This window comes from Stenella coeruleoalba (assembly GCF_951394435.1).
Source record: "Stenella coeruleoalba genome assembly, chromosome: 7".
Taxonomy (NCBI): Eukaryota; Metazoa; Chordata; class Mammalia; order Artiodactyla; family Delphinidae; genus Stenella; species Stenella coeruleoalba.
In genome coordinates this window covers 2365908-2393437 of record NC_137153.1, presented here as the reverse complement: position 1 = coordinate 2393437, position 27530 = coordinate 2365908, and the positions used below count along the sequence as shown (strand labels likewise).

Below are 27530 nucleotides of genomic sequence, written 5' to 3'. Positions count from 1 at the left end.
TACACTTCTCCCGAGTGGTTGTTGGCAATTTACATCCCGCCCATCAGCATAACAAGGCTCCCAGTTCTCCATGGCCTGTCCTGCCTTTCTGGATTTTACACTTTTTTCAGATGGCCCTTTTGACCGGGGGGAAGTGAGACTTCATTGTAGTGCAGATTTCCTTTGCAAGCTTGCTTGGTTGGCCAAAAAGGGCGTATGCGTTTTTTCCTGAATATATTCAGGAAAAAACGCATACGCCCTTTTTGGCCAAGTGCATCATTGTGGACGTTCTGCCTCTTTTCCTATGCTTTCAATGCAATTCCAGTCTACCTCCTGAAATCGGTTTCCTGCAATTCTGCCCCGCTTTCAAGTCCTCTTGGCAGCCTTACTTCAGTCTATTTTTGGACGATAGCTGTCATTTGTAACTCTGCAGGTTTGTGAATTACAGTGCCCCTGAGCTCCTTTCTTCAACTCGCTTTCTTGTGACCTGGCCGCAACACCACAGGATGGCTTCAGGCCCTAATCTGGTTCCGGCACGGCATGCTGAGCCTTTGGTTATTTCCTCTTCCTGGTGGGAAATGAGAGTTAAATTTGCCCGTCCAGACACCTGCAGCTAGCCTCTCATTGGTTCTCGCTATTCCTGTTCAGCTTCCGCAGAAATTGCAAACTGGGCCAAACAGGAGGTTAAAGGGACTGACTCTCCAAGTCGGGAGAGTGTTAGTAAAGCGTCTGGAATGTTGCACCCGAGTACCAGGGGAGGAAAACTGAGACATATTTGAACACGTCTCCCGATCACATGGTTGATCATACTCTAGGTTCCACATGCATGTTTTAGCTGAAGGAAGAATACCTAAAACCTGGGTAGTTGAAACCCGTGGAATGGGTACCATGCAATATGACTTCAAAGGGTCTTCATTTGCTCACCGAACCTCTCCAATCCTATCACTGCTGCGTTTATGCCCCTGTACACATGCTTGATTCTCTTTCGGAGACATAGCAATCCCTAGATTTTAAGATACTTACTAGTCAGGTACATTCTTAGGCGTTTAATATGCGGTGTTGAGTCCATTTCTTTCAGCAAGGAGTAGCTCTTGTCTATTCCATATTTGGCTTAAGGAACTTTATCTGTGCTCATTTCAATCTCTGGTTTTATGCAGCACCCCAACTCACCTTTACCCTTAAGCAAGCATAAGTTGGTTTTCTAAATTTGAGACCCTGTTCTGTTCTGTAATTCAGTTCCTGTGTAGCCAAGTTTACATTCCGTGTATTACTGATATCTTATGATGTTTCTTTTTCTGTGTGACTTATTTCAGTTAGAATCATCATACCTGAATCCACTCATGGTGCTACTAAGGGCCTGATGACACAGATTTCATTGCTGAGTGATATTGCTTTGTAAGTAAATACCACAACTTTTTTATCCATTTTTCACTTTCTGCGATGTTGAACTTGTACTGTAAACGAGGTTCTTGTAAACAGAGCCGTTCCAAACTTTGGGGTGGCTGTGTCTTTTTGATTTTAAATTCCCTAAGCTATAGGACCATAAGTGGAAGTGCCCTAGGCTCTGTTGCTTTGTTTTTTAGATGTTTCAGGAAACACCATACACTTCTCCCGAGTGGTTGTTGGCAATTTACATCCCGCCCTTCAGCATAACAAGGCTCCCAGTTCTCCATGGCCTGTCCTGTCTTTCTGGATTTTACACTTTTTTCAGATGGCCCTTTTGACCGGGGGGAAGTGAGACTTCATTGTAGTGCAGATTTCATTTGCAAGCTTGCTTGGTTGGCCAAAAAGGGCGTATGCGTTTTTTCCTGAATATATTCAGGAAAATACGCATACGCCCTTTTTGGCCAAGTGCATCATTGTGGACGTTCTGCCTCTTTTCCTATGCTTTCAATGCAATTCCAGTCTACCTCCTGAAATCGGTTTCCTGCAATTCTGCCCCGCTTTCAAGTCCTCTTGGCAGCCTTACTTCAGTCTATTTTTGGACGATAGCTGTCATTTATAACTCTGCAGGTTTGTGAATTACAGTGCCCCTGAGCTCCTTTCTTCAACTCGCTTTCTTTTGAGCTGGCCGCAACACCGCAGGATGGCTTCAGGCCCTAATCTGATTCCGGCACGGCACGCTCAGCCTTTGGTTATTTCCTCTTCCTGGTGGGAAATGAGAGTTAAATTTGCCCGTCCAGACACCTCCAGCTAGCCTCTCATTGGTTCTCGCTATTCCTGTTCATCTTCCGCAGAAATTGCAAACTGGGCCAAACAGGAGGTTAAAGGCGCTGACTCTCCAAGTGGGGAGAGAGTTAGTAAAGCGTCTGGAATGTTGCACCCGAGTACCAGGGGAGGAAAACTGAGACATATTTGAACACATCTCTCGTTCACATGGTTGACCTTACTTGGGTTCCACATGCATGTTTTAGCTGAAGGAAGAATACCTTAAACCTGGAGAGTTGAGACCCGTGTAATGGGTACCATGCAATATGACTTCAAACGGTCTTCATTTGCTCACCGAACCTCTCCAATCCTATCACTGCTGCGTTTATGCCCCTGTACACATGCTTGATTCTCTTTCGGAGACATAGCAATCCATAGGTTTTAAGATACTTACTAGTCAGGTACATTCTTAGGCGTTTAATATGCGGTGTTGGGTCCATTTCGTTGAGCAAGGAGTAGCTCTTGTCTATTCCATATTTGGCTTAAGGAACTTTATCTGTGCTCATTTCAATCTCTGGTTTTATGCAGCACCCCAACTCACCTTTACCCTTAAGCTAGCATAAGTTGATTTTCTAAATTTGAGACCCTGTTCTGTTCTGTAATTCAGTTCCTGTGTAGCCAAGTATACATTCCGTGTATTACTGATATCTTATGATGTTTCTTTTTCTGTGTGACTTATTTCAGTTAGAATCATCATACCTGAATCCACTCATTGTGCTGCTAAGGGCCTGATGACATAGATTTCATTGCTGAGTGATATTGCTTTGTAAGTAAATACCACAACTTCTTTATCCATTTTTCACTTTCTGCGATGTTGAACTTGTACTGTAAACGAGGTTCTTGTAAACAGAGGCGTCCCAAACTTTGGGGTGCCTGTGTCTTTTTGATTTTAATTTCCCTAAGCTATAGGACCATAAGTGGCAGTGCCCTAGGCTCTGTTGCTTTGTTTTTTAGATGTTTCAGGAAACACCATACACTTCTCCCGAGTGGTTGTTGGCAATTTACATCCCGCCCATCAGCATAACAAGGCTCCCAGTTCTCCATGGCCTGTCCTGCCTTTCTGGATTTTACACTTTTTTCAGATGGCCCTTTTGACCGGGGGGAAGTGAGACTTCATTGTAGTGCAGATTTCCTTTGCAAGCTTGCTTGATTGGCCAAAAAGGGCGTATGCGTTTTTTCCTGAATATATTCAGGAAAAAACGCATACGCCCTTTTTGGCCAAGTGCATCATTGTGGACGTTCTGCCTCTTTTCCTATGCTTTCAATGCAATTCCAGTCTACCTCCTGAAATCGGTTTCCTGCAATTCTGCCCCGCTTTCAAGTCCTCTTGGCAGCCTTACTTCAGTCTATTTTTGGACGATAGCTGTCATTTATAACTCTGCAGGTTTGTGAATTACAGTGCCCCTGAGCTCCTTTCTTCAACTCGCTTTCTTGTGACCTGGCCGCAACACCGCAGGATGGCTTCAGGCCCTAATCTGGTTCTGGCACGGCACGCTGAGCCTTTGGTTAATTCCTCTTCCTGGTGGGAAATGAGAGTTAAATTTGCCCATCCAGACACCTCCAGCTAGTCTCTCATTGATTCTCGCTATTCCTGTTCATCTTCCACAGAAATTGCAAACTGGGCCAAACAGGAGGTTAAAGGGACTGACTCTCCAAGTCGGGAGAGTGTTAGTAAAGCATCTGGAATGTTGCACCCGAGTACCAGGGTACGAAAACTGAGACATATTTGAACACGTCTCCCGATCACATGGTTGATCATACTCTGGGTTCCACATGCATCTTTTAGCTGAAGGAAGAATACCTTAAACCTGGAGAGTTGAGACCCGTGGAATGGGTACCGTGCAATATGACTTCAAAGGGTCTTCATTTGCTCACCGAACCTCTCCAATCCTATCACTGCTGCATTTATGCCCCTGTACACACGCTTGATTCTCTTTTGGAGACATAGCAATCCATAGGTTTTAAGATACTTACTAGTCAGGTACATTCTTAGGCGTTTAATATGGGGTTTTGAGTCCATTTCGTTGAGCAAGGAGTAGCTCTTGTCTATTCCATATTTGGCTTAAGGAACTTTATCTGTGCTCATTTCAATCTCTGGTTTTATGCAGCACCCCAACTCACCTTTCCCCTTAAGCAAGCATAAGTTGGTTTTCTAAATTTGAGACCCTGTTCTGTTTTGGAATGCAGTTCCTGTATAGCCAAGTTTACATTCCGTGTATTAGTGATATCTTATGATGTTTCTTTTTCTGTGTGACTTATTTCAGTTAGAATCATCGTACCTGAATCTACTCATTGTGCTGCTAAGGGCCTGATGACATAGATTTCATTGCTGAGTGATATTGCTTTGTAAGTAAATACCACAACTTCTTTATCCATTTTTCACTTTCTGCGATGTTGAACTTGTACTGTAAACGAGGTTCTTGTAAACAGAGGCGTCCCAAACTTTGGGGTGGCTGTGTCTTTTTGATTTTAATTTCCCTAAGCTATAGGACCATAAGTGGAAGTGCCCTAGGCTCTGTTGCTTTGTTTTTTAGATGTTTCAGGAAACACCATCCACTTCTCCTGAGTGTCTGTTGGCAATTTACATCCCGCCCATCAGCATAACAAGGCTCCCAGTTCTCCATGGCCTGTCCTGCCTTTCTGGATTTTACACTTTTTTCAGATGGCCCTTTTGACCTGGGGGAAGTGAGACTTCATTGTAGTGCAGATTTCCTTTGCAAGCTTGCTTGGTTGGCCAAAAAGGGCGTATGCGTTTTTTCCTGAATATATTCAGGAAAAAACGCATACGCCCTTTTTGGCCAAGTGCATCATTGTGGACGTTCTGCCTCTTTTCCTATGCTTTCAATGCAATTCCAGTCTACCTCCTGAAATCGGTTTCCTGCAATTCTGCCCCGCTTTCAAGTCCTCTTGGCAGCCTTACTTCAGTATATTTTGGACGATAGCTGTCATTTATAACTCTGCAGGTTTGTGAATTACAGTGCCCCTGAGCTCCTTTCTTCAACTCGCTTTCTTGTGAGCTGGCCGCAACACCGCAGGATGGCTTCAGGCCCTAATCTGGTTCCGGCCCGGCATGCTGAGCCTTTGGTTAATTCCTCTTCCTGGTGGGAAATGAGAGTTAAATTTGCCCGTCCAGACACCTGCAGCTAGCCTCTCATTGGTTCTCGCTATTCCTGTTCATCTTCCGCAGAAATTGCAAACTGGGCCAAACAGGAGGTTAAAGGGACTGACTCTCCAAGTCGGGAGAGTGTTAGTAAAGAGTCTGGAGTGTTGCACCCGAGTACCAGGGTAGGAAAACTGAGACATATTTGAACACGTCTCCCGTTCACATGGTTGATCATACTCTGGGTTCCACATGCATGTTTTAGCTGAAGGAAGAATACCTTAAACCTGGAGAGTTGAGACCCGTGGAATGGGTACCGTGCAATATGACTTCAAAGGGTCTTCATTTGCTCACCGAACCTCTCCAATCCTATCACTGCTGCATTTATGCCCCTGTACACACGCTTGATTCTCTTTTGGAGACATAGCAATCCATAGGTTTTAAGATACTTACTAGTCAGGTACATTCTTAGGCGTTTAATATGGGGTTTTGAGTCCATTTCGTTGAGCAAGGAGTAGCTCTTGTCTATTCCATATTTGGCTTAAGGAACTTTATCTGTGCTCATTTCAATCTCTGGTTTTATGCAGCACCCCAACTCACCTTTCCCCTTAAGCAAGCATAAGTTGGTTTTCTAAATTTGAGACCCTGTTCTGTTTTGGAATGCAGTTCCTGTGTAGCCAAGTTTACATTCCGTGTATTAGTGATATCTTATGATGTTTCTTTTTCTGTGTGACTTATTTCAGTTAGAATCATCGTACCTGAATCCACTCATTATGCTGCTACGGGCCTGATGACATAGATTTCATTGCTGAGTGATACTGCATTGTACGTAAGTACCACAAGTTCTTTATCCATTTTTCACTTTCTGTGATATTGAACTTGTACGGTAAACGAGGTTCTTGTAAACGGAGGCGTCCCAAACTTTGGGGTGGCTGTGTCTTTTTGATTTTAATTTCCCTAAGCTATAGGACCATAAGTGGAAGTGCCCTAGGCTCTGTTGCTTTGTTTTTTAGATGTTTCAGGAAACACCATACACTTCTCCCGAGTGGTTGTTGGCAATTTACATCCCGCCCATCAGCATAACAAGGCTCCCAGTTCTCCATGGCCTGTCCTGCCTTTCTGGATTTTACACTTTTTTCAGATGGCCCTTTTGACCGGGGGGAAGTGAGACTTCATTGTAGTGCAGATTTCCTTTGCAAGCTTGCTTGGTTGGCCAAAAAGGGCGTATGCGTTTTTTCCTGAATATATTCAGGAAAAAACGCATACGCCCTTTTTGGCCAAGTGCATCATTGTGGACGTTCTGCCTCTTTTCCTATGCTTTCAATGCAATTCCCGTCTACCTCCTGAAATCGGTTTCCTGCAATTCTGCCCCGCTTTCAAGTCCTCTTGGCAGCCTTATTTCAGTCTATTTTTGGACGATAGCTGTCATTTATAACTCTGCAGGTTTGTGAATTACAGTGCCCCTGAGCTCCTTTCTTCAACTCGCTTTCTTGTGATCTGGCCGCAACACCGCAGGATGGCTTCAGGCCCTAATCTGGTTCCGGCACGGCACGCTGAGCCTTTGGTTATTTCCTCTTCCTGGTGGGAAATGAGAGTTAAATTTGCCCGTCCAGACACCTCCAGCTAGTCTCTCATTGGTTCTCGCTATTCCTGTTCATCTTCCGCAGAAATTGCAAACTGGGCCAAACAGGAGGTTAAAGGGACTGACTCTCCAAGTCGGGAGAGTGTTAGTAAAGTGTCTGGAATGTTGCACCCGAGTACAAGGGTACGAAAACTGAGACATATTTGAACACTTCTCCCGATCACATGGTTGATCATACTCTAGGTTCCACATGCATGTTTTAGCTGAAGGAAGAATACCTTAAACCTGGGTAGTTGAAACCCGGGGAATGGGTACCATGCAATATGACTTCAAAGGGTCTTCATTTGCTCACCGAACATCTCCAATCCTATCACTGCTGCGTTTATGCCCCTGTACACATGCTTGATTCTCTTTTGGAGACATAGCAATCCATAGGTTTTAAGATACTTACTAGTCAGGTACATTCTTAGGCGTTTAATATGCGGTGTTGAGTCCATTTCGTTGAGCAAGGAGTAGCTCTTGTCTATTCCATATTTGACTTAAGGAACTTTATCTGTGCTCATTTCAATCTCTGGTTTTATGCAGCACCCCAACTCACCTTTACCCTTAAGCAAGCATAAGTTGGTTTTCTAAATTTGAGACCCTGTTCTGTTCTGTAATTCAGTTCCTGTGTAGCCAAGTTTACATTCCGTGTATTACTGATATCTTATGATGTTTCTTTTTCTGTGTCACTTATTTCAGTTAGAATCATCATACCTGAATCCACTCATTGTGCTGCTAAGGGCCTGATGACACAGATTTCATTGCTGAGTGATATTGCTTTGTAAGTAAATACCACAACTTCTTTATCCATTTTTCACTTTCTGCGATGTTGAACTTGTACTGTAAACGAGGTTCTTGTAAACAGAGGCGTCCCAAACTTTGGGGTGGCTGTGTCTTTTTGATTTTAATTTCCCTAAGCTATAGGACCATAAGTGGCAGTGCCCTAGGCTCTGTTGCTTTGTTTTTTAGATGTTTCAGGAAACACCATACACTTCTCCCGAGTGTTTATTGGCAATTTACATCCCGCCCTTCAGCATAACAAGGCTCCCAGTTCTCCATGGCCTGTCCTGCCTTTCTGGATTTTACACTTTTTTCAGATGGCCCTTTTGACCGGGGGGAAGTGAGACTTCATTGTAGTGCAGATTTCCTTTGCAAGCTTGCTTCGTTGGCCAAAAAGGGCGTATGCGTTTTTTCCTGAATATATTCAGGAAAAAACGCATACGCCCTTTTTGGCCAAGTGCATCATTGTGGACGTTCTGCCTCTTTTCCTATGCTTTCAATGCAATTCCAGTCTACCTCCTGAAATCGGTTTCCTGCAATTCTGCCCCGCTTTCAAGTCCTCTTGGCAGCCTTACTTCAGTCTATTTTTGGACGATAGCTGTCATTTATAAGTCTGCAGGTTTGTGAATTACAGTGTCCCTGAGCTCCTTTCTTCAACTCGCTTTCTTGTGACCTGGCCGCAACACCGCAGGTTGGCTTCAGGCCCTAATCTGGTTCCGGCCCGGCATGCAGAGCCTTTGGTTAATTCCTCTTCCTGGTGGGAAATGAGAGTTAAATTTGCCCGTCCAGACACCTGCAGCTAGCCTCTCATTGGTTCTCGCTATTCCTGTTCAGCTTCCGCAGAAATTGCAAACTGGGCCAAACAGGAGGTTAAAGGGACTGACTCTCCAAGTCGGGAGAGTGTTAGTAAAGCGTCTGGAATGTTGCACCCGAGTACCAGGGGAGGAAAACTGAGACATATTTGAACACGTCTCCCGATCACATGGTTGATCATACTCTAGGTTCCACATGCATGTTTTAGCTGAAGGAAGAATACCTTAAACATGGGTAGTTGAAACCCGTGGAATGGGTACCATGCAATATGACTTCAAAGGGTCTTCATTTGCTCACCGAACCTCTCCAATCCTATCACTGCTGCGTTTATGCCCCTGTACACATGCTTGATTCTCTTTCGGAGACATAGCAATCCCTAGGTTTTAAGATACTTACTAGTCAGGTACATTCTTAGGAGTTTAATATGGGGTGTTGAGTCCATTTCGTTGAGCAAGGAGTAGCTCTTGTCTATTCCATATTTGGCTTAAGGAACTTTATCTGTGCTCATTTCAATCTCTGGTTTTATGCAGCACCCCAACTCACCTTTACCCTTAAGCAAGCATAAGTTGGTTTTCTAAATTTGAAACCCTGTTCTGTTCTGTAATTCAGTTCCTGTGTAGCCAAGTTTACATTCCGTGTATTACTGATATCTTATGATGTTTCTTTTTCTGTGTCACTTATTTCAGTTAGAATCATCATACCTGAATCCACTCATTGTGCTGCTAAGGGCCTGATGACACAGATTTCATTGATTGGTGATATTGCTTTGTAAGTAAATACCACAACTTTTTTATCCATTTTTCACTTTCTGTGATGTTGAACTTGTACTGTAAACGAGGTTCTTGTAAACAGAGCCGTTCGAAACTTTGGGGTGGCTGTGTCTTTTTGATTTTAAATTCCCTAAGCTATAGGACCATAAGTGGAAGTGCCCTAGGCTCTGTTGCTTTGTTTTTTAGATGTTTCAGGAAACACCATACACTTCTCCCGAGGGTTTATTGGCAATTTACATCCCGCCCTTCAGCATAACAAGGCTCCCAGTTCTCCATGGCCTGTCCTGCCTTTCTGGATTTTACACTTTTTTCAGATGGCCCTTTTGACCGGGGGGAAGTGAGACTTCATTGTAGTGCAGATTTCCTTTGCAAGCTTGCTTGGTTGGCCAAAAAGGGCGTATGCGTTTTTTCCTGAATATATTCAGGAAAAAACGCATACACCCTTTTTGGCCAAGTGCATCATTGTGGACGTTCTGCCTCTTTTCCTATGCTTTCAATGCAATTCCAGTCTACCTCCTGAAATCGGTTTCCTGCAATTCTGCCCCGCTTTCAAGTCCTCTTGGCAGCCTTACTTCAGTCTATTTTTGGACGATAGCTGTCATTTATAAGTCTGCAGGTTTGTGAATTACAGTGCCCCTGAGCTCCTTTCTTCAACTCGCTTTCTTGTGACCTGGCCGCAACACCGCAGGATGGCTTCAGGCCCTAATCTGGTTCCGGCCCGGCATGCTGAGCCTTTGGTTAATTCCTCTTCCTGGTGGGAAATGAGAGTTAAATTTGCCCGTCCAGACACCTGCAGCTAGCCTCTCATTGGTTCTCGCTATTCCTGTTCAGCTTCCGCAGAAATTGCAAACTGGGCCAAACAGGAGGTTAAAGGGACTGACTCTCCAAGTCGGGAGAGTGTTAGTAAAGCATCTGGAGTGTTGCACCCGAGTACCAGGGGAGGAAAACTGAGACATATTTGAACACGTCTCCCGATCACATGGTTGATCATACTCTAGGTTCCACATGCATGTTTTAGCTGAAGGAAGAATACCTTAAAACTGGGTAGTTGAAACCCGTGGAATGGGTACCATGCAATATGACTTCAAAGGGTCTTCATTTGCTCACCGAACCTCTCCAATCCTATCACTGCTGCGTTTATGCCCCTGTACACATGCTTGATTCTCTTTCGGAGAAATAGCAATCCATAGGTTTTAAGATACTTACTAGTCAGGTACATTCTTAGGCGTTTAATATGCGGTGTTGAGTCCATTTCGTTGAGCAAGGAGTAGCTCTTGTCTATTCCATATTTGGCTTAAGGAACTTTATCTGTGCTCATTTCAATCTCTGGTTTTATGCAGCACCCCAACTCACCTTTACCCTTAAGCAAGCATAAGTTGGTTTTCTAAATTTGAGACCCTGTTCTGTTCTGTAATTCAGTTCCTGTGTAGCCAAGTTTACATTCCGTGTATTACTGATATCTTATGATGTTTCTTTTTCTGTGTGACTTATTTCAGTTAGAATCATCATACCTGAATCCACTCATTGTGCTGCTAAGGGCCTGATGACACAGATTTCATTGATTGGTGATATTGCTTTGTAAGTAAATACCACAACTTCTTTATCCATTTTTCACTTTCTGCGATGTTGAACTTGTACTGTAAACGAGGTTCTTGTAAACAGAGGCGTCCCAAACTTTGGGGTGGCTGTGTCTTTTTGATTTTAATTTCCCTAAGCTATAGGACCATAAGTGGAAGTGCCCTAGGTTCTGTTGCTTTGTTTTTTAGATGTTTCAGGAAACACCATACACTTCTCCCGAGTGTCTGTTGGCAATTTACATCCCGCCCATCAGCATAACAAGGCTCCCAGTTCTCCATGGCCTGTCCTGCCTTTCTGGATTTTACACTTTTTTCAGATGGCCCTTTTGACCGGGGGGAAGTGAGACTTCATTGTAGTGCAGATTTCCTTTGCAAGCTTGCTTGGTTGGCCAAAAAGGGCGTATGCGTTTTTTCCTGAATATATTCAGGAAAAAACGCATACGCCCTTTTTGGCCAAGTGCATCATTGTGGACGTTCTGCCTCTTTTCCTATGCTTTCAATGCAATTCCAGTCTACCTCCTGAAATCGGTTTCCTGCAATTCTGCCCCGCTTTCAAGTCCTCTTGGCAGCCTTACTTCAGTCTATTTTTGGACGATAGCTGTCATTTATAACTCTGCAGGTTTGTGAATTACAGTGCCCCTGAGCTCCTTTCTTCAACTCGCTTTCTTGTGACCTGGCCGCAACACCGCAGGATGGCTTCAGGCCCTAATCTGGTTCCGGCCCGGCATGCTTAGCCTTTGGTTAATTCCTTTTCCTGGTGGGAAATGAGAGTTAAATTTGCCCGTCCAGACACCTGCAGCTAGCCTCTCATTGGTTCTCGCTATTCCTGTTCAGCTTCCGCAGAAATTGCAAACTGGGCCAAACAGGAGGTTAAAGCGACTGACTCTCCAAGTCGGGAGAGTGTTAGTAAAGCGTCTGGAATGTTGCACCCGAGTACCAGGGGAGGAAAACTGAGACATATTTGAACACGTCTCCCGATCACATGGTTGATCATACTCTAGGTTCCACATGCATGTTTTAGCTGAAGGAAGAATACCTTAAACCTGGGTAGTTGAAACCCGTGGAATGGGTACCATGCAATATGACTTCAAAGGGTCTTCATTTGCTCACCGAACCTCTCCAATCCTATCACTGCTGCGTTTATGCCCCTGTACACATGCTTGATTCTCTTTCGGAGACATAGCAATCCATAGGTTTTAAGATACTTACTAGTCAGGTACATTCTTAGGCGTTTAATATGCGGTGTTGAGTCCATTTCGTTGAGCAAGGAGTAGCTCTTGTCTATTCCATATTTGGCTTAAGGAACTTTATCTGTGCTCATTTCAATCTCTGGTTTTATGCAGCACACCAACTCACCTTTACCCTTAAGCAAGCATAAGTTGGTTTTCTAAATTTGAGACCCTGTTCTGTTCTGTAATTCAGTTCCTGTGTAGCCAAGTTTACATTCCGTGTATTACTGATATCTTATGATGTTTCTTTTTCTCTGTGACTTATTTCAGTTAGAATCATCATACCTGAATCCACTCATTGTGCTGCTAAGGGCCTGATGACACAGATTTCATTGATTGGTGATATTGCTTTGTAAGTAAATACTACAACTTCTTTATCCATTTTTCACTTTCTGCGATGTTGAACTTGTACTGTAAACGAGGTTCTTGTAAACAGAGCCGTTCCAAACTTTGGGGTGGCTGTGTCTTTTTGATTTTAATTTCCCTAAGCTATAGGACCATAAGTGGAAGTGCCCTAGGTTCTGTTGCTTTGTTTTTTAGATGTTTCAGGAAACACCATACACTTCTCCTGAGTGGTTGTTGACAATTTACATCCCGCCCATCAGCATAACAAGGCTCCCAGTTCTCCATGGCCTGTCCTGCCTTTCTGGATTTTACCCTTTTTTCAGATGGCCCTTTTGACCGGGGGGAAGTGAGACTTCATTGTAGTGCAGATTTCCTTTGCAAGCTTGCTTGGTTGGCCAAAAAGGGCGTATGCGTTTTTTCCTGAATATATTCAGGAAAAAACGCATACGCCCTTTTTGGCCAAGTGCATCATTGTGGACGTTCTGCCTCTTTTCCTATGCTTTCAATGCAATTCCAGTCTACCTCCTGAAATCGGTTTCCTGCAATTCTGCCCCGCTTTCAAGTCCTCTTGGCAGCCTTACTTCAGTCTATTTTTGGACGATAGCTGTCATTTGTAACTCTGCAGGTTTGTGAATTACAGTGCCCCTGAGCTCCTTTCTTCAACTCGCTTTCTTGTGACCTGGCCGCAACACCACAGGATGGCTTCAGGCCCTAATCTGGTTCCGGCACGGCACGCTGAGCCTTTGGTTATTTCCTCTTCCTGGTGGGAAATGAGAGTTAAATTTGCCCGTCCAGACACCTCCAGCTAGTCTCTCATTGGTTCTCGCTATTCCTGTTCATCTTCCGCAGAAATTGCAAACTGTGCCAAACAGGAGGTTAAAGGCGCTGACTCTCCAAGTGGGGAGAGTGTTAGTAAAGCGTCTGGAATGTTGCACGCGAGTACCAGTGGAGGAAAGCTGAGCCATATTTGAACACGTCTCCCGTTCACATGGTTGATCATACTTGGGTTCCACATGCATGTTTTAGCTGAAGGAAGAATACCTTAAACCTGGAGAGTTAAGACCCGTGGAATGGGTACCATGCAATATGACTTCAAAGGGTCTTCATTTGCTCACCGAACCTCTCCAATCCTATCACTGCTGCGTTTATGCCCCTGTACACATGCTTGATTCTCTTTCGGAGACATAGCAATCCATAGGTTTTAAGATACTTACTAGTCAGGTACATTCTTAGGCGTTTAATATGCGGTGTTGAGTCCATTTCGTTGAGCAAGGAGTAGCTCTTGTCTATTCCATATTTGACTTAAGGAACTTTATCTGTGCTCATTTCAATCTCTGGTTTTATGCAGCACCCCAACTCACCTTTACCCTTAAGCAAGCATAAGTTGGTTTTCTAAATTTGAGACCCTGTTCTGTTCTGTAATTCAGTTCCTGTGTAGCCAAGTTTACATTCCATGTATTACTGATATCTTATGATGTTTCTTTTTCTGTGTGACTTATTTCAGTTAGAATCATCATACCTGAATCCACTCATTGTGCTGCTAAGGGCCTGATGACACAGATTTCATTGCTGAGTGATATTGCTTTGTAAGTAAATACCACCACTTCTTTATCCATTTTTCACTTTCTGCGATGTTGAACTTGTACTGTAAACGAGGTTCTTGTAAACAGAGCCGTTCCAAACTTTGGGGTGGCTGTGTCTTTTTGATTTTAAATTCCCTAAGCTATAGGACCATAAGTGGAAGTGCCCTAGGTTCTGTTGCTTTGTTTTTTAGATGTTTCAGGAAACACCATACACTTCTCCCCAGTGTCTGTTGGCAATTTACATCCCGCCCATCAGCATAACAAGGCTCCCAGTTCTCCATGGCCTGTCCTGCCTTTCTGGATTTTACACTTTTTTCAGATGGCCCTTTTGACCGGGGGGAAGTGAGACTTCATTGTAGTGCAGATTTCCTTTGCAAGCTTGCTTGGTTGGCCAAAAAGGGCGTATGCGTTTTTTCCTGAATATATTCAGGAAAAAACGCATACACCCTTTTTGGCCAAGTGCATCATTGTGGACGTTCTGCCTCTTTTCCTATGCTTTCAATGCAATTCCAGTCTACCTCCTGAAATCGGTTTCCTGCAATTCTGCCCCGCTTTCAAGTCCTCTTGGCAGCCTTACTTCAGTCTATTTTTGGACGATAGCTGTCATTTATAACTCTGCAGGTTTGTGAATTACAGTGCCCCTGAGCTCCTTTCTTCAACTCGCTTTCTTGTGACCTGGCCGCAACACCGCAGGATGGCTTCAGGCCCTAATCTGGTTCCAGCCCGGCATGCTGAGCCTTTGGTTAATTCCTCTTCCTGGTGGGAAATGAGAGTTAAATTTGCCCGTCCAGACACCTGCAGCTAGCCTCTCATTGGTTCTCGCTATTCCTGTTCAGCTTCCGCAGAAATTGCAAACTGGGCCAAACAGGAGGTTAAAGGGACTGACTCTCCAAGTCGGGAGAGTGTTAGTAAAGCGTCTGGAATGTTGCACCCGAGTACCAGGGTAGGAAAACTGAGACATATTTGAACACGTCTCCCGATCACATGGTTGATCATACTCTAGGTTCCACATGCATGTTTTAGCTGAAGGAAGAATACCTTAAACCTGGGTAGTTGAAACCCGTGGAATGGGTACCATGCAATATGACTTCAAAGGGTCTTCATTTGCTCACCGAACCTCTCCAATCCTATCACTGCTGCGTTTATGCCCCTGTACACATGCTTGATTCTCTTTCGGAGACATAGCAATCCCTAGGTTTTAAGATACTTACTAGTCAGGTACATTCTTAGGAGTTTAATATGGGGTGTTGAGTCCATTTCGTTGAGCAAGGAGTAGCTCTTGTCTATTCCATATTTGGCTTAAGGAACTTTATCTGTGCTCATTTCAATCTCTGGTTTTATGCAGCACCCCAACTCACCTTTACCATTAAGCAAGCATAAGTTGGTTTTCTAAATTTGAGACCCTGTTCTGTTCTGTAATTCAGTTCCTGTGTAGCCAAGTTTACATTCCGTGTATTACTGATATCTTATGATGTTTCTTTTTCTGTGTCACTTATTTCAGTTAGAATCATCATACCTGAATCCACTCATTGTGCTGCTAAGGGCCTGATGACACAGATTTCATTGCTGAGTGATATTGCTTTGTAAGTAAATACCACAACTTCTTTATCCATTTTTCACTTTCTGCGATGTTGAACTTGTACTGTAAACGAGGTTCTTGTAAACAGAGCCGTTCGAAACTTTGGGGTGGCTGTGTCTTTTTGATTTTAAATTCCCTAAGCTATAGGACCATAAGTGGAAGTGCCCTAGGCTCTGTTGCTTTGTTTTTTAGATGTTTCAGGAAACACCATACACTTCTCCCGAGTGTTTATTGGCAATTTACATCCCGCCCTTCAGCATAACAAGGCTCCCATTTCTCCATGGCCTGTCCTGCCTTTCTGGATTTTACACTTTTTTCAGATGGCCCTTTTGACCGGGGGGAAGTGAGACTTCATTGTAGTGCAGATTTCCTTTGCAAGCTTGCTTGGTTGGCCAAAAAGGGCGTATGCGTTTTTTCCTGAATATATTCAGGAAAAAACGCATACGCCCTTTTTGGCCAAGTGCATCATTGTGGACGTTCTGCCTCTTTTCCTATGCTTTCAATGCAATTCCAGTCTACCTCCTGAAATCGGTTTCCTGCAATTCTGCCCCGCTTTCAAGTCCTCTTGGCAGCCTTACTTCAGTCTATTTTTGGACGATAGCTGTCATTTATAAGTCTGCAGGTTTGTGAATTACAGTGCCCCTGAGCTCCTTTCTTCAACTCGCTTTCTTGTGACCTGGCCGCAACACCGCAGGATGGCTTCAGGCCCTAATCTGGTTCCGGCCCGGCATGCTGAGCCTTTGGTTAATTCCTCTTCCTGGTGGGAAATGAGAGTTAAATTTGCCCGTCCAGACACCTGCAGCTAGCCTCTCATTGGTTCTCGCTATTCCTGTTCAGCTTCCGCAGAAATTGCAAACTGGGCCAAACAGGAGGTTAAAGGGACTGACTCTCCAAGTCGGGAGAGTGTTAGTAAAGCATCTGGAATGTTGCACCCGAGTACCAGGGGAGGAAAACTGAGACATATTTGAACACGTCTCCCGATCACATGGTTGATCATACTCTAGGTTCCACATGCATGTTTTAGCTGAAGGAAGAATACCTTAAACCTGGGTAGTTGAAACCCGTGGAATGGGTACCATGCAATATGACTTCAAAGGGTCTTCATTTGCTCACCGAACCTCTCCAATCCTATCACTGCTGCGTTTATGCCCCTGTACACATGCTTGATTCTCTTTCGGAGACATAGCAATCCATAGGTTTTAAGATACTTACTAGTCAGGTACATTCTTAGGCGTTTAATATGCGGTGTTGAGTCCATTTCGTTGAGCAAGGAGTAGCTCTTGTCTATTCCATATTTGGCTTAAGGAACTTTATCTGTGCTCATTTCAATCTCTGGTTTTATGCAGCACCCCAACTCACCTTTACCCTTAAGCAAGCATAAGTTGGTTTTCTAAATTTGAGACCCTGTTCTGTTCTGTAATTCAGTTCCTGTGTAGCCAAGTTTACATTCCGTGTATTACTGATATCTTATGATGTTTCTTTTTCTGTGTGACTTATTTCAGTTAGAATCATCATACCTGAATCCACTCATTGTGCTGCTAAGGGCCTGATGACACAGATTTCATTGATTGGTGATATTGCTTTGTAAGTAAATACCACAACTTCTTTATCCATTTTTCACTTTCTGCGATGTTGAACTTGTACTGTAAACGAGGTTCTTGTAAACAGAGCCGTTCCAAACTTTGGGGTGGCTGTGTCTTTTTGATTTTAATTTCCCTAAGCTATAGGACCATAAGTGGAAGTGCCCTAGGTTCTGTTGCTTTGTTTTTTAGATGTTTCAGGAAACACCATACACTTCTCCTGAGTGGTTGTTGACAATTTACATCCCGCCCATCAGCATAACGAGGCTCCCAGTTTTCCATGGCCTGTCCTGCCTTTCTGGATTTTACCCTTTTTTCAGATGGCCCTTTTGACCGGGGGGAAGTGAGACTTCATTGTAGTGCAGATTTCCTTTGCAAGTTTGCTTGGTTGGCCAAAAAGGGCGTATGCGTTTTTTCCTGAATATATTCAGGAAAAAACGCATACGCCCTTTTTGGCCAAGTGCATCATTGTGGACGTTCTGCCTCTTTTCCTATGCTTTCAATGCAATTCCAGTCTACCTCCTGAAATCGGTTTCCTGCAATTCTGCCCCGCTTTCAAGTCCTCTTGGCAGCCTTACTTGAGTCTATTTTTGGACGATAGCTGTCATTTGTAACTCTGCAGGTTTGTGAATTACAGTGCCCCTGAGCTCCTTTCTTCAACTCGCTTTCTTGTGACCTGGCCGCAACACCACAGGATGGCTTCAGGCCCTAATCTGGTTCTGGCACGGCACGCTGAGCGTTTGGTTATTTCCTCTTCCTGGTGGGAAATGAGAGTTAAATTTGCCCGTCCAGACACCTCCAGCTAGTCTCTCATTGGTTCTCGCTATTCCTGTTCATCTTCCGCAGAAATTGCAAACTGTGCCAAACAGGAGGTTAAAGGCGCTGACTCTCCAAGTGGGGAGAGTGTTAGTAAAGCGTCTGGAATGTTGCACGCGAGTACCAGTGGAGGAAAGCTGAGCCATATTTGAACACGTCTCCCGTTCACATGGTTGATCATACTTGGGTTCCACATGCATGTTTTAGCTGAAGGAAGAATACCTTAAACCTGGAGAGTTAAGACCCGTGGAATGGGTACCATGCAATATGACTTCAAAGGGTCTTCATTTGCTCACCGAACCTCTCCGATCCTATCACTGCTGCGTTTATGCCCCTGTACACATGCTTGATTCTCTTTCGGAGACATAGCAATCCATAGGTTTTAAGATACTTACTAGTCAGGTACATTCTTAGGCGTTTAATATGCGGTGTTGAGTCCATTTCGTTGAGCAAGGAGTAGCTCTTGTCTATTCCATATTTGACTTAAGGAACTTTATCTGTGCTCATTTCAATCTCTGGTTTTATGCAGCACCCCAACTCACCTTTACCCTTAAGCAAGCATAAGTTGGTTTTCTAAATTTGAGACCCTGTTCTGTTCTGTAATTCAGTTCCTGTGTAGCCAAGTTTACGTTCCATGTATTACTGATATCTTATGATGTTTCTTTTTCTGTGTGACTTATTTCAGTTAGAATCATCATACCTGAATCCACTCATTGTGCTGCTAAGGGCCTGATGACACAGATTTCATTGCTGAGTGATATTGCTTTGTAAGTAAATACCACAACTTCTTTATCCATTTTTCACTTTCTGCGATGTTGAACTTGTACTGTAAACGAGGTTCTTGTAAACAGAGCCGTTCCAAACTTTGGGGTGGCTGTGTCTTTTTGATTTTAAATTCCCTAAGCTATAGGACCATAAGTGGAAGTGCCCTAGGTTCTGTTGCTTTGTTTTTTAGATGTTTCAGGAAACACCATACACTTCTCCCCAGTGTCTGTTGGCAATTTACATCCCGCCCATCAGCATAACAAGGCTCCCAGTTCTCCATGGCCTGTCCTGCCTTTCTGGATTTTACACTTTTTTCAGATGGCCCTTTTGACCGGGGGGAAGTGAGACTTCATTGTAGTGCAGATTTCCTTTGCAAGCTTGCTTGGTTGGCCAAAAAGGGCGTATGCGTTTTTTCCTGAATATATTCAGGAAAAAACGCATACGCCCTTTTTGGCCAAATGCATCATTGTGGACGTTCTGCCTCTTTTCCTATGCTTTCAATGCAATTCCAGTCTACCTCCTGAAATCGGTTTCCTGCAATTCTGCCCCGCTTTCAAGTCCTCTTGGCAGCCTTACTTCAGTCTATTTTTGGACGATAGCTGTCATTTATAACTCTGCAGGTTTGTGAATTACAGTGCCCCTGAGCTCCTTTCTTCAACTCGCTTTCTTGTGAGCTGGCCGCAACACCGCAGGATGGCTTCAGGCCCTAATCTGGTTCCGGCACGGCACGCTGAGCCTCTGGTTATTTCCTCTTCCTGGTGGGAAATGAGAGTTAAATTTGCCCGTCCAGACACCTCCAGCTAGTCTCTCATTGGTTCTCGCTATTCCTGTTCATCTTCCGCAGAAATTGCAAACTGGGCCAAACAGGAGGTTAAAGGCGCTGACTCTCCAAGTGGGGAGAGTGTTAGTAAAGCGTCTGGAATGTTGCACCCGAGTACCAGGGGAGGAAAACTGAGACATATTTCAACACGTCTCCCGATCACATGGTTGATCATACTCTGGGTTCCACATGCATGTTTTAGCTGAAGGAAGAATACCTAAAACCTGGGTAGTTGAAACCCGTGGAATGGGTACCATGCAATATGACTTCAAAGGGTCTTCATTTGCTCACCGAAACTCTCCAATCCTATCACTGCTGCGTTTATGCCCCTGTACACATGCTTGATTCTCTTTCGGAGACATAGCAATCCCTAGATTTTAAGATACTTACTAGTCAGGTACATTCTTAGGCGTTTAATATGCGGTGTTGAGTCCATTTCGTTGAGCAAGGAGTAGCTCTTGTCTATTCCATATTTGGCTTAAGGAACTTTATCTGTGCTCATTTCAATCTCTGGTTTTATGCAGCACCCCAACTCACCTTTACCCTTAAGCAAGCATAAGTTGGTTTTCTAAATTTGAGACCCTGTTCTGTTCTGTAATTCAGTTCCTGTGTAGCCAAGTTTACATTCCGTGTATTACTGATATCTTATGATGTTTCTTTTTCTGTGTGACTTATTTCAGTTAGAATCATCATACCTGAATCCACTCATTGTGCTGCTAAGGGCCTGATGACATAGATTTCATTGCTGAGTGATATTGCTTTGTAAGTAAATACCACAACTTCTTTATCCATTTTTCACTTTCTGCGATGTTGAACTTGTACTGTAAACGAGGTTCTTGTAAACAGAGCCGTTCCAAACTTTGGGGTGGCTGTGTCTTTTTGATTTTAATTTCCCTAAGCTATAGGACCATAAGTGGAAGTGCCCTAGGCTCTGTTGCTTTGTTTTTTAGATGTTTCAGGAAACACCATGCACTTCTCCGGAGTGTCTGTTGGCAATTTACATCCCGCCCATCAGCATAACAAGGCTCCCAGTTCTCCATGGCCTGTCCTGCCTTTCTGGATTTTACACTTTTTTCAGATTGCCCTTTTGACCGGGGGGAAGTGAAACTTCATTGTAGTGCAGATTTCCTTTGCAAGCTTGCTTGGTTGGCCAAAAAGGGCGTATGCGTTTTTTCCTGAATATATTCAGGAAAAAACGCATACGCCCTTTTTGGCCAAGTGCATCATTGTGGACGTTCTGCCTCTTTTCCTATGCTTTCAATGCAATTCCAGTCTACCTCCTGAAATCTGTTTCCTGCAATTCTGCCCCGCTTTCAAGTCCTCTTGGCAGCCTTACTTCAGTCTATTTTTGGACGATAGCTGTCATTTATAACTCTGCAGGTTTGTGAATTACAGTGCCCCTGAGCTCCTTTCTTCAACTCGCTTTCTTGTGACCTGGCCGCAACACCGCAGGATGGCTTCAGGCCCTAATCTGGTTCCGGCACGGCACGCTGAGCCTTTGGTTAATTCCTCTTCCTGGTGGGAAATGAGAGTTAAATTTGCCCGTCCAGACACCTGCAGCTAGCCTCTCATTGGTTCTCGCTATTCCTGTTCATCTTCCGCAGAAATTGCAAACTGGGCCAAACAGGAGGTTAAAGGGACTGACTCTCCAAGTCGGGAGAGTGTTAGTAAAGCGTCTGGAGTGTTGCACCCGAGTACCAGGGTAGGAAAACTGAGACATATTTGAACACGTCTCCCGTTCACATGGTTGATCATACTCTGGGTTCCACATGCATGTTTTAGCTGAAGGAAGAATACCTTAAACCTGGAGAGTTGAGACCCGTGGAATGGGTACCGTGCAATATGACTTCAAAGGGTCTTCATTTGCTCCCCGAAACTCTCCAATCCTATCACTGCTGCATTTATTCCCCTGTACACACGCTTGATTCTCTTTTGGAGACATAGCAATCCATAGGTTTTAAGATACTTACTAGTCAGGTACATTCTTAGGCGTTTAATATGGGGTTTTGAGTCCATTTCGTTGAGCAAGGAGTAGCTCTTGTCTATTCCATATTTGGCTTAAGGAACTTTATCTGTGCTCATTTCAATCTCTGGTTTTATGCAGCACCTCAACTCACCTTTCCCCTTAAGCAAGCATAAGTTGGTTTTCTAAATTTGAGACCCTGTTCTGTTTTGGAATGCAGTTCCTGTGTAGCCAAGTTTACATTCCGTGTATTAGTGATATCTTATGATGTTTCTTTTTCTGTGTGACTTATTTCAGTTAGAATCATCGTACCTGAATCCACTCATTATACTGCTACAGGCCTGATGACATAGATTTCATTGCTGAGTGATACTGCATTGTACGTAAGTACCACAAGTTCTTTATCCATTTTTCACTTTCTGTGATATTGAACTTGTACGGTAAACGAGGTTCTTTTAAACGGAGGCGTCCCAAACTTTGGGGTGGCTGTGTCTTTTTGATTTTAATTTCCCTAAGCTATAGGACCATAAGTGGAAGTGCCCTAGGTTCTGTTGCTTTGTTTTTTAGATGTTCAGGAAACACCATACACTTCTCCTGAGTGTCTGTTGGCAATTTACATCCCGCCCATCAGCATAACAAGGCTCCCAGTTCTCCATGGCCTGTCCTGCCTTTCTGGATTTTACTCTTTTTTCAGATGGCCCTTTTGACCGGGGGGAAGTGAGACTTCATTGTAGTGCAGATTTCCTTTGCAAGCTTGCTTGGTTGGCCAAAAAGGGCGTATGCGTTTTTTCCTGAATATATTCAGGAAAAAACGCATACGCCCTTTTTGGCCAAGTGCATCATTGTGGACGTTCTGCCTCTTTTCCTATGCTTTCAATGCAATTCCAGTCTACCTCCTGAAATCGGTTTCCTGCAATTCTGCCCCGCTTTCAAGTCCTCTTGGCAGCCTTACTTCAGTCTATTTTTGGACGATAGCTGTCATTTATAACTCTGCAGGTTTGTGAATTACAGTGCCCCTGAGCTCCTTTCTTCAACTCGCTTTCTTGTGACCTGGCCGCAACACCGCAGGATGGCTTCAGGCCCTAATCTGGTTCTGGCCCGGCATGCTGAGCCTTTGGTTAATTCCTCTTCCTGGTGGGAAATGAGAGTTAAATTTGCCCGTCCAGACACCTGCAGCTAGCCTCTCATTGGTTCTCGCTATTCCTGTTCATCTTCCGCAGAAATTGCAAACTGGGCCAAACAGGAGGTTAAAGGGACTGACTCTCCAAGTCGGGAGAGTGTTAGTAAAGCGTCTGGAGTGTTGCACCCGAGTACCAGGGTAGGAAAACTGAGACATATTTGAACACGTCTCCCGTTCACATGGTTGATCATACTCTGGGTTCCACATGCATGTTTTAGCTGAAGGAAGAATACCTTAAAACTGGAGAGTTGAGACCCGTGGAATGGGTACCGTGCAATATGACTTCAAAGGGTCTTCATTTGCTCACCGAACCTCTCCAATCCTATCACTGCTGCATTTATGCCCCTGTACACACGCTTGATTCTCTTTTGGAGACATAGCAATCCATAGGTTTTAAGATACTTACTAGTCAGGTACATTCTTAGGCGTTTAATATGGGGTTTTGAGTCCATTTCGTTGAGCAAGGAGTAGCTCTTGTCTATTCCATATTTGGCTTAAGGAACTTTATCTGTGCTCATTTCAATCTCTGGTTTTATGCAGCACCCCAACTCACCTTTCCCCTTAAGCAAGCATAAGTTGGTTTTCTAAATTTGAGACCCTGTTCTGTTTTGGAATGCAGTTCCTGTGTAGCCAAGTTTACATTCCGTGTATTAGTGATATCTTATGATGTTTCTTTTTCTGTGTGACTTATTTCAGTTAGAATCATCGTACCTGAATCCACTCATTATGCTGCTACGGGCCTGATGACATAGATTTCATTGCTGAGTGATACTGCATTGTACGTAAGTACCACAAGTTCTTTATCCATTTTTCACTTTCTGTGATATTGAACTTGTATGGTAAACGAGGTTCTTGTAAACGGAGGCGTCCCAAACTTTGGGGTGGCTGTGTCTTTTTGATTTTAATTTCCCTAAGCTATAGGACCATAAGTGGAAGTGCCCTAGGCTCTGTTGCTTTGTTTTTTAGATGTTTCAGGAAACACCATACACTTCTCCCGAGTGGTTGTTGGCAATTTACATCCCGCCCATCAGCGTAACAAGGCTCCCAGTTCTCCATGGCCTGTCCTGCCTTTCTGGATTTTACACTTTTTTCAGATGGCCCTTTTGACCGGGGGGAAGTGAGACTTCATTTTAGTGCAGATTTCCTTTGCAAGTTTGCTTGGTTGGCCAAAAAGGGCGTATGCGTTTTTTCCTGAATATATTCAGGAAAAAACGCATACGCCCTTTTTGGCCAAGTGCATCATTGTGGACGTTCTGCCTCTTTTCCTATGCTTTCAATGCAATTCCAGTCTACCTCCTGAAATCGGTTTCCTGCAATTCTGCCCCGCTTTCAAGTCCTCTTGGCAGCCTTACTTCAGTCTATTTTTGGACGATAGCTGTCATTTATAACTCTGCAGGTTTGTGAATTACAGTGCCCCTGAGCTCCTTTCTTCAACTTGCTTTCTTGTGACCTGGCCGCAACACCGCAGGATGGCTTCAGGCCCTAATCTGGTTCCGGCACGGCACGCTGAGCCTCTGGTTATTTCCTCTTCCTGGTGGGAAATGAGAGTTAAATTTGCCCGTCCAGACACCTCCAGCTAGTCTCTCATTGGTTCTCGCTATTCCTGTTCATCTTCCGCAGAAATTGCAAACTGGGCCAAACAGGAGGTTAAAGGCGCTGACTCTCCAAGTGGGGAGAGTGTTAGTAAAGCGTCTGGAATGTTGCACCCGAGTACCAGTGGAGGAAAACTGAGACATATTTGAACACGTCTCCCGATCACATGGTTGATCATACTCTGGGTTCCACATGCATGTTTTAGCTGAAGGAAGAATACCTAAAACCTGGGTAGTTGAAACCCGTGGAATGGGTACCATGCAATATGACTTCAAAGGGTCTTCATTTGCTCACCGAACCTCTCCAATCCTATCACTGCTGCATTTATGCCCCTGTACACACGCTTGATTCTCTTTTGGAGACATAGCAATCCATAGGTTTTAAGATACTTACTAGTCAGGTGCATTCTTAGGCGTTTAATATGGGGTTTTGAGTCCATTTCGTTGAGCAAGGAGTAGCTCTTGTCTATTCCATATTTGGCTTAAGGAACTTTATCTGTGCTCATTTCAATCTCTGGTTTTATGCAGCACCCCAACTCACCTTTCCCCTTAAGCAAGCATAAGTTGGTTTTCTAAATTTGAGACCCTGTTCTGTTTTGGAATGCAGGTCCTGTGTAGCCAAGTTTACATTCCGTGTATTAGTGATATCTTATGATGTTTCTTTTTCTGTGTGACTTATTTCAGTTAGAATCATCGTACCTGAATCCACTCATTATGCTGCTACGGGCCTGATGACATAGATTTCATTGCTGAGTGATACTGCATTGTACGTAAGTACCACAAGTTCTTTATCCATTTTTCACTTTCTGTGATATTGAACTTGTATGGTAAACGAGGTTCTTGTAAACGGAGGCGTCCCAAACTTTGGGGTGGCTGTGTCTTTTTGATTTTAATTTCCCTAAGCTATAGGACCATAAGTGGAAGTGCCCTAGGCTCTGTTGCTTTGTTTTTTAGATGTTTCAGGAAACACCATACACTTCTCCCGAGTGGTTGTTGGCAATTTACATCCCGCCCATCAGCGTAACAAGGCTCCCAGTTCTCCATGGCCTGTCCTGCCTTTCTGGATTTTACACTTTTTTCAGATGGCCCTTTTGACCGGGGGGAAGTGAGACTTCATTTTAGTGCAGATTTCCTTTGCAAGTTTGCTTGGTTGGCCAAAAAGGGCGTATGCGTTTTTTCCTGAATATATTCAGGAAAAAACGCATACGCCCTTTTTGGCCAAGTGCATCATTGTGGACGTTCTGCCTCTTTTCCTATGCTTTCAATGCAATTCCAGTCTACCTCCTGAAATCGGTTTCCTGCAATTCTGCCCCGCTTTCAAGTCCTCTTGGCAGCCTTACTTCAGTCTATTTTTGGACGATAGCTGTCATTTATAACTCTGCAGGTTTGTGAATTACAGTGCCCCTGAGCTCCTTTCTTCAACTTGCTTTCTTGTGACCTGGCCGCAACACCGCAGGATGGCTTCAGGCCCTAATCTGGTTCCGGCACGGCACGCTGAGCCTCTGGTTATTTCCTCTTCCTGGTGGGAAATGAGAGTTAAATTTGCCCGTCCAGACACCTCCAGCTAGTCTCTCATTGGTTCTCGCTATTCCTGTTCATCTTCCGCAGAAATTGCAAACTGGGCCAAACAGGAGGTTAAAGGCGCTGACTCTCCAAGTGGGGAGAGTGTTAGTAAAGCGTCTGGAATGTTGCACCCGAGTACCAGTGGAGGAAAACTGAGACATATTTGAACACGTCTCCCGATCACATGGTTGATCATACTCTGGGTTCCACATGCATGTTTTAGCTGAAGGAAGAATACCTAAAACCTGGGTAGTTGAAACCCGTGGAATGGGTACCATGCAATATGACTTCAAAGGGTCTTCATTTGCTCACCGAACCTCTCCAATCCTATCACTGCTGCGTTTATGCACCTGTACACATGCTTGATTCTCTTTCGGAGACATAGCAATCCCTAGATTTTAAGATACTTACTAGTCAGGTACATTCTTAGGCGTTTAATATGCGGTGTTGAGTCCATTTCTTTGAGCAAGGAGTAGCTCTTGTCTATTCCATATTTGGCTTAAGGAACTTTATCTGTGCTCATTTCAATCTCTGGTTTTATGCAGCACCCCAACTCACCTTTACCCTTAAGCAAGCATAGGTTGGTTTTCTAAATTTGAGACCCTGTTCTGTTCTGTAATTCAGTTCCTGTGTAGCCAAGTTTACATTCCGTGTATTACTGATATCTTATGATGTTTCTTTTTCTGTGTGACTTATTTCAGTTAGAATCATCATACCTGAATCCACTCATTGTGCTGCTAAGGGCCTGATGACATAGATTTCATTGCTGAGTGATATTGCTTTGTAAGTAAATACCACAACTTCTTTATCCATTTTTCACTTTCTGCGATGTTGAACTTGTACTGTAAACGAGGTTCTTGTAAACAGAGGCGTCCCAAACTTTGGGGTGGCTGTGTCTTTTTGATTTTAATTTCCCTAAGCTATAGGACCATAAGTGGCAGTGCCCTAGGCTCTGTTGCTTTGTTTTTTAGATGTTTCAGGAAACACCATACACTTCTCCTGAGTGGTTGTTGGCAATTTACATCCCGCCCTTCAGCATAACAAGGCTCCCAGTTCTCCATGGCCTGTCCTGCCTTTCTGGATTTTACACTTTTTTCAGATGGCCCTTTTGACCGGGGGGAAGTGAGACTTCATTGTAGTGCAGATTTCCTTTGCAAGCTTGCTTGGTTGGCCAAAAAGGGCGTATGCGTTTTTTCCTGAATATATTCAGGAGAAAACGCATACGCCCTTTTTGGCCAAGTGCATCATTGTGGACGTTCTGCCTCTTTTCCTATGCTTTCAATGCAATTCCAGTCTACCTCCTGAAATCGGTTTCCTGCAATTCTGCCCCGCTTTCAAGTCCTCTTGGCAGCCTTACTTCAGTCTATTTTTGGACGATAGCTGTCATTTATAACTCTGCAGGTTTGTGAATTACAGTGCCCCTGAGCTCCTTTCTTCAACTCGCTTTCTTGTGACCTGGCCGCAACACCGCAGGATGGCTTCAGGCCCTAATCTGATTCCGGCACGGCACGCTCAGCCTTTGGTTATTTCCTCTTCCTGGTGGGAAATGAGAGTTAAATTTGCCCGTCCAGACACCTCCAGCTAGCCTCTCATTGGTTCTCGCTATTCCTGTTCATCTTCCGCAGAAATTGCAAACTGGGCCAAACAGGAGGTTAAAGGCGCTG

General features: G+C 44.1%; 1 long non-coding RNA gene across 14 annotated transcripts in view; it reads left to right on the top strand.

Moving 5' to 3' along the window:
• LOC307189637 overlaps nt 1-27530 on the top strand; it is a 2307304-nt gene that overhangs the window by 1645309 nt on the left and 634465 nt on the right. The gene's annotated exons all lie outside the window — the stretch shown is intronic.